The sequence below is a fragment of the Rhinolophus hipposideros genome (assembly GCF_964194185.1).
Source record: "Rhinolophus hipposideros genome assembly, contig: HAP1_SCAFFOLD_273, whole genome shotgun sequence".
Lineage (NCBI taxonomy): Eukaryota > Metazoa > Chordata > Mammalia > Chiroptera > Rhinolophidae > Rhinolophus > Rhinolophus hipposideros.
Window position 1 is genome coordinate 60,060 of NW_027668840.1, and position 8,548 is coordinate 68,607.

The window sequence follows — 8,548 nt, forward strand, 5'->3', positions numbered from 1 at the left end:
TTACAACATTTTCATCACCCTGGAAAGTATCTGTGTACTGTTAGCCTTCACCGTGTGCCAGTCTGCCCTTCTCACTCTTCCTAGCCCTAGGGAACCACTAGTGAACTCTCTGCTCCATATTGTGGTTTTGATGTATTTTCTGATGACTAATGATGCTGAGCTATCTTTTCACATGCTTATTGTCCATTTGTATAACTTCTTTGAAGAACTGATTATTCAATTCCATTGCCCATTAAAATTGGTTTGTCTTTGTCTTGTTGAATTGTAAGAATTCTTTATATATCCTAGATACAAATCGCTTATCAGATATAGGATTTTCAAATATTTCTCCCTTTCATTAGCTTGCCTTTTTAGTTTTTCAATGGTGTCCTTTAAAGCATAGAGTTTTTTTTTTTTATTTTAATGAAGTCCAGTTATCTACTTTTGTTTGGTACTGTCATATCTAAGACACAATTGCCAACTCCAGTCGTGAAGACATGAAGCTTCTTCAAAGCTTTTATAGTTTTAGCTTTTACCTTTTGAAATAATTTTATATATGGTATGATGTAGAGGTTTAATTTTTCTTTTGCATGTGGATATCCAGTAGACCCAGTATCGTTAGTTCAAAAGACTATTCATGCCCAACTGGATTTTTCGGCACCCTTGTCAAAAATCACTTGACTGTATATATGAGGGATAATTTTTGGATCATCTTTTCCAATTTATTGGTCTATAGATCTGTCCTTACGCCATTACCAAATCAAATGTTATGAGAACGCTTCCCCAGTCATCTTACATATTACCAAATGCCTTATGTAATAATAAAATGTCAATGTAGGGGAATATCTTTAATTCCACTTCTATGGAGATGTTTTGCTTCTGGATGGAGCCTGTGGCCCGCAGACCTTGGTGACCTTATGACATGATGGGATATTAGGCTTACAAAGTCGACTCATTCCTTTTGTTTTCTTCATTCAAAACATTAATCTTTAACCCAGTGCCTCCCTTTCACTCCCATTTCCATCAAATGTCGGTAATAGGATCTGATACTTGGTGGACAACTTTCTTCATTTTGTCTATCTCCTAATCCATAGCCTCTTCCATAGATTTCACTGTCTAGGAAGGAGAAGATGAAACCTGGACCATCTGCTTTCCTCTTTAGAAATCTCTCTAATCCATCATCTTGCAATTGAAAAGTAGATTCTGTTTGACCCGGTTCTTTTCTGAAACACTGGTGCCAATCTTGTTCTTGGCATAGATCCTACATTCTCAGAAACACATTGAGATGCATAGTTGTACCTTTAGCTTCATATATAATTAATGGAATAAATATTTCATCCCATCCAAAGAAAACATTTCAAGAGTACAGCTGTTAAAATTCAGGAAGTAATTAATCAATCAGAAACAAGTAAAAGATTTGTTTGGGGCAGACAGCAGGAAGACCTACACCTGAACACCCGGCTCGCATTGTGGCCCGAGCCTCCCCACAACACGGGGCTGGATTCCAAGGTTCAGATCCTCAGAGACATAACCAACAGGAGTTGTGTTGCCCTTTGTGAAGGAGTCTTGGAATTCACAGGGAATGTCTTTCAACATATTCTGTTCATTAGGAGCCAGTCACTAATGTTGACCCATATTGTAGTGGTTTTATGCAATGAATATTTCAAAATTTAAGGACACATTTAAAAACCACCTTGATCTGTCCACTGGCCACAATTCTTTACGTTCCCCCCACATGGAAAATACACTCATCCCTACACAATACTCGCCACAAGTCTCAATTTAATGGCATCAGGCTCAGGTTCGAATCTAAGATTTTACCATCTTAGTCTGGTGCAAATGGGGATGAAGGGCCTGGGTTTTGGTTTCTAGGATAAAGCCCCTTGAGGACAATTCCTTTCAATATGAAAACATGAGAAAGGAAGAGACAAGTTATCTACCACCCACACACCCAACATTCTGCTCGACTGCTGAAGTTTCCCCTGCAGAAATAGAAAGTGGAAGGCACGTTAGTCCATAGCAATTCTGAAATACAGCCTGATGTGTGCTGTCCGTTCTTTGATTAGGACTTAGTCCTAATCATGCCAATGCTTCTCCATGGCCCTTTGCTGTCCCCTGTGAGCTCTTTGTTCTGTCCTTTTCATAAGAAATGACCTGTGCTTGCAGCTCATCCCTCAGCGTCATTCCTCCACCCAAATGTCTAAGACCTACAGGCCTCCTCTATTTTTCACTCTCTTGGTTTTTATTAGTCCAAGGTAACAAGGTGGTTTTTTGCTACTTGATTATCCTAAAAACTTGGAGTTGCGTGAGAGTTTATTGGGGTTCGTGCCATTAGAAAAGCCACCGTCATACATCGTTTTGAGATAAGCTCTTGGGCTTCCTGTAGCTGTTGTAGGACCATGCCTATAAAATTCTTTTCCTCGGAAGAGCCTTCCAGGAATTTAAGGCCCCACTTTAACTCTTTCGAAGTCTTGAGGAAGGCTTTACACTCTTATCCTCATCCGTAGATCATGTCTTCCTGGGAGCACCGCGAATTTGATCTTCACTCAGAAGCCATTTCTTCATTTTAGCATGATTTGACAACAGGGCATGTGGGAGAGGCTGTAAATGGGAAACACATTTGAACACAATAAGTCCTGGTTCCTTTACAGTTCACAGTCTTTCGTTAGCTCATGTATCTCATGGATTTTACTTGGTTACTTCACAGCAAGAGTCCCCTTTTATCCAGATTTCAGACTCATTTTCTTCACTAGCTGAGAAGTCTTTGTGGCCATCCTCTTTAGGGGCCCGCAAGCCCCCAATAACCGTCTCTTGGAGGCTCTTGTGGGTGTCGTTCTCATTCTTCTCCACATCCTTTCGGGTTCCACCTACCTCCTGGTGGAAAGGCACTCCTACAGGTTTTAGATTGCTTTTCTTTGTGGCCTCACACCATTTTGAATATCAGTATCAATGCAGTTGTTCATTGCTGCTCAAGAAACCAACTCAAAAGCTAGTGGCTCAAAACAGCATCTGTTTTGTTCACCAGTAATGCAGTTGAGTGAAGCTCAGTGAGACTAGCTCATTTCTGTTCCACCTGGCATCAGCTGCGTTGCCATGAAGCTGCGAATGAGAATCATCTAAAGGCTGTTACACTCACGTGTAGCAGTTGAAGCGGGGTTTTGGCCGGGACGCCCACTGGGGCCGTCTCAGCGCGAACATCTGTAGGAGGCCTCGCTGTGTGTCCTGGGCTTCTTCATCTGCACAACATGGTGGCTGGGTTTTCAGGGCGAGCTTCCCGAGAGAAAGTCAGATGGAAGCTGTATCACATTTTCTGCCGCAGGCATAGCATTCTCACAGCAGTTCTGCCCTATTCCATGCACTAGAATCCAGTTACATCCTAAGGCCAGCACATATTAAAAGGGAGGGAATTTCATGGAGAAATGTCAAGAATTTGTAGCCATGTTTTAAAAACACTACATCCATCCACTCACCTCATCTTACCAAATAAGCATTGTATCTACAGGAAAGCAGTTCTACCCAACTCAGTATCACTGAAATTCCAGCAGATTTGTTGTTATTATTGCTGTTTAGGATGTTCTTGTATATTGTGGAAAGAGAGGATTACAAGATAGCATTATCGAATTAAGACACTTTTTTGTTGTTGAAAAAATGTAGCGATCATCTCACTAAACATTCACAGTGTGAGATGTGATTTCTCCTTAACCTTGGGAATCATTTCTTCTTGAAAGCAATTCAAATTACCATGAAACATTTGTAGCTGACGGAGGCCTAACTATCTCAAGATGAGTTACTTGTAACTCCCTACAACTTTGTAAGAAATTACGGAGAGTTAAAATGGGGAACAGGTGAGAGACTATCAACTCAGAGGTGACTTACAGTCATTTTATAGAAGAAAAACATGAACCAATCATTCAGGAAATCGTAGAAAATCAAGTACAGATGTTGTGTGGCAAAGTCGATGACAATAAAGGATACATTTTTGAGTCTCCTGGTGCTTTTCTCTTTGTTCTTCATTCTGAGTAATTCAAGTTTCCACATTCTAAGACTCTACTACAGTATGGATGACATTTTATGGCAACTGAGTTTATTTCACAAGTTGATACTGGTTTGGGGTTAGACTATTCTCAGTCAACTTCCTTCGTAACCAAATCATACTATCTTACTCATTCAGAATGATGCTCTCAAAGCAAAACTGGAAACTGCATCTTGAGAATGTCTCCATCTGTGGGGTGGCCAGTTGGCTTAATGGTTAGAGCATCGTGCTGGTTCCAATCCTTGGTAACCAAGGTCGCTGGTTCGATTCCCACATGGACCAGTTAGCTACACCCTCCACAACTAGGTTGAAAACAATGGCTGGAGCTTGGAGCTGAGCCCCCAGTGGGCGGCCGGCCAGTTGGTTCAGTGGTTAGAGCGCAGTGCTCATAACACCAAGGTTGCCGGTTCGAATCCCGCATGGGTCAGTGAGCTGTACCCTCCATAACTAGTAGATTGAAGAGAACAATTTGACTTGGAGCTGAGCTGCGCATCCCACAACTAGATTGGAAACTGTTACTTGACAGGGAGCTGATGGGTTCTGGCAAAAACAGTGTTCCCCAATTATAAAAAAAAAATTTGTTTTAAAAAGTGTTTTTAAAAAAAGATATCTATACCTTGTTGAAGAAAATCAATCTTAAAGAGGAGTTATTATCTATGAAAGGAGTACAAATATCATGTGAAAAAGTAGAGAATAAAAAGAGTGGAGATAAAAATTATTAAACCTCAAAATTCATATAGTCACGAATGTGGTAAAAAAGAGTGAAGCAGAACACAGTAAATTCTGGGATATTGAAGACTGAGCAAGACAGGATGTAGTAGAAAAAGCTTTTTAAATCTATTTTTACAGGTTAATTCATTGATTTTTAACACGCCTTAATTCATTTTGCTGCAAATTACGTTTTCGATATGCATAGTGTATGTGATTCTTCTACTCCCCTTAACGGCAGTTGTTTTTATTTTATTTTTTTTAGATTTCTGGAACTAAGGTGGTATCTGCTTCTCCTTTTTAATATTTCAGTTCCCATCATTATTGTCACTCAGTTGATCTTTGAGATTTGTTCTTTCTGAAAAATCATTTGATTTTTAAGACCAATTGATATAAAACGAGACTATTAGGAAATAAAGAAAATAAAATGCACCATATTCTTAGATTATTAAGTCATATTGTTCAATTTTTAAAATTTAAAATTGATTCTCTTATTGGAATAGTTAGATGAGATGATTCAAAATATTTTCGTGATTCAGATCTATTTCATTCCGTATTGATGGTAAATATTTTAAACTTCAGCTTTTTTTTTTCATTTAAATTGCCCTCCAAATCATTGACTTAAAACTAAAGAATACAAATAGACTGTAATTATTCAGTTTATATTTATTTTTAAAATGTATCCTTTCTGTTGGCTTTAGGAACAAACAGCATCTCAAAAAAACGTACACCCGTTAAATGACCATGATGGCGCTTCCGTAAGTGACATGGACATACTAAGAATTAAATATCTGGAATCTGAACTCTCCAAAATGAAAACTTCTCATGAAATAGAATTGGAAGAATATGAACACCTCTACCTAGAGGAATTAAAACTTATCACATCATTGCAAAACAAACTAAACAAGTAAGTCCAAACAAAGTCAGAGAAAATCAATCGAGCTCATTAATTTGCCTCTAAAGTATAATTTTTATCCAGGCAGATTCCCGAGATTGATAGGAAATGAAAGCTTACTAAATAGTATAATTTTGGAAAATGATGTTAGTGAATAAATTACTTTTAAAATGTTAGTTAGTTCAGGACATTTGCATCTCTCCCCATTTTTGGTTTTACATGATTGTATTTTTCCTCCCGCGGTTTTCATAGAGTTAATCTGATCTACCAGTCTTTAAGCAAAGTGTTTTTGAAGCTTTATGATTTAGACAACGCTATTTTTTATAAAATTTCTTGTCAGAATTCCCCTAAATAGTTTTTAATGAGGTAACTATTTATTATAAGATAACAACTTAAACCCAAAGGGTTAAGTACTCTGCATGTTCTGGCACTTGGTACATGTACTGTCTCCATTGTGCTCTGTGTTATTATCTCTGGAGGTCGCTTTCAGACAAGCTCTTCTTTCTAGTCTTTCTGATGTCCACAAAGGCATACATGTGAAATACAGCAGAGGGTTAACAACGTAGGGGTGAGGGTAGTATAACCCAAGAAGTGGCTAAAAAGATAAGGTGGTGAGCCTGAGGGGGTGTGTGGAAGACAGAAAGGGCAGAGCCCACGCCCAGCGCCTTGGTCACAGTGTTATATTATAAGCTACACGCCTGCGGAGCGGTTTCAGTTCAGTAGGGTCACCCACCAGGCTCCCTCCTTCTCCCCCAGAGGCTGTTGTTCTACATGACACTTCAGTCCTCAGGGTAATGAGGGCGCTACCCAAGGGCGGTGACTGCAAAGGCTTGAAAATATCTTGGTGGGATTTTTAAAAAATTCTAAACTCGTTTGCTATGTACGTCTCATGGCAATCCTCAAGAATCTTATTGGTTCAGCCATTGCAGAAGGCAGCAAGTATTATCTGTGAAGCCGTGGATGTCACTGGTAGCCCGTTTCCTCCCCTCCCTACTTTGAATTTCTTCTTAGTCTGGCGTCCCCATAGAAACATATGTGCTTGTTTAGGATAATTTGAAACCTATCCTTGTGCATGCTAGGTCTGCCCTGACGCATTTTCAATGTTAAAATGCTGTTTAATGGGAAATTTCTTTTACTATTTATTATGGCAGCTTGAAAAAAATGCAAGTCATTCAGGAAAAATAAAATTCAAAGCTTTGTGTTTTACAATCTTCACAGTGCTAATGAAAGACTGGCAGAGGCTAGAACCGATCTTCAGGCAAAGGAACAGCCCAAGGAGTTTCTCAGCACTGCTCTTAGGAGGGGAGTCCTTGAGCCACCATGTGTTGGAAGTTTGAATACTGAGTTACTCCTCAGTGGAAATCCTGCTCCAAGAGAAAATTTGGTGATTCCTAAGTCAACCGCACGGGCTTCAAATGACATCATGGGGTATTACTGTCCCAAGGTTAGTTATATTAGCTTCTTTCCCTTGCATTTCAGATTTCTTTCTTTTTTATTTCTTTGATATAATATTGTTTTGTTTTGTCTTATATATTCATTAGGGTGATATTGGTTAGTGAAATCATATGGGTTTCAAGTGTACATTTCCATAATACATCATGTATATATTTCACTGTGTGTTCACCATCCCGAGTCAGTTCTCCTTCCATCGCCATGTATTTGACCCCCTTTTCCCTCTTCTACCTCTCTCTCTCCCCCCTCACCCACTAAGTGTTGTCTGTGTCTATGAGTTTTTGTTTCTTTGTTTGTCGTTGATGAAATTTTGAGTTGTTTCATTGACTAATGCACACGAAGTAAAAGGCATAATATGTGTGCTAATATGCATAGAAAGGAGATAGAAATTTTACAATCTTTTTTTAAGTCACTAGAGCTCTCATGTGTTAAGAGTTATTTATTATTATTTAATAAATGTAACTAAAGTGATACATTTAAAATGCTTGAAAATTTGCCTTTAAATTTTATTACAGATGTTAAATATCATTGCCTAATAACCAATGGTATGCTTTGAGATGCTTTGGCTTCTTAATTGGTTTTAGTTGGAGATGATTCATAAAAATTTTAAAGTTTTGTGCATCCCAGTTTTTCTTCCCCTAAGTGTAAGTGAATGATGGCCGGCCAAACACCGAACCACAAATGGATGTTTATTATTAAATGAAACAGATATAATCCTTTTTATTAATTCAGCAAACTTATAATACTGCAGAAAGATTAGTCTCTGTTTTTATGGTTAATCTTATCTTCTAACAAGAGAGTATATCCTTAATTTTTATTTTATTCATAGCACTATCTATTTCAGTGTTTTAAAATGAGTTGCTTCACAGTTGTACATATTCTAAATAGGGACATTAAGCAAATAATTGAATTTTTAAAATGAAGTTCACTTATGTCTATATGTCTTGACAGCATTTGGGTAATTGATGAGTAAGGTGGCAGTGCTAGGGAGTCTTTAAATCACAACTCGTTTTCTTCGTGTGACGTGGTTGTTAAAAATACTCATTCTTGAGTTCTTGACCAGCAGGAGTTCTGTTCGGTTCTGTTTCATAATTTCCATCTCTTTGATAAAGTTCTCCTCCGGGTCATTAATTTTACTCCTGAACTCATTGAACTGCCTGTGAGTGTTGTTATATCTCAGTGACATTCTTCATGCTGTGACTTTGTTTTGTTTTACCCTCCAAAATGTTTGTTACATTTAAGCAACATGGAGAATACAGGAAGGAAAGCACAAATCATCTGCTCGGGAGAAAAAACCGAGAGTGGTTAGATGGGTGTGTGGGAGGGGGTTGGGGATAAGGGGAAAGGTGAAGGGATTTGGAAGCAGCTGGTAACCACAAGATGGCCTCAGGGTTTTTCTTTTGAAAATTAATTTGGGGAAGGTATTCTATAATGTTGTAAAGATTTTGTTGGGTATCCGATGGACATGCGTCCTATTTGGG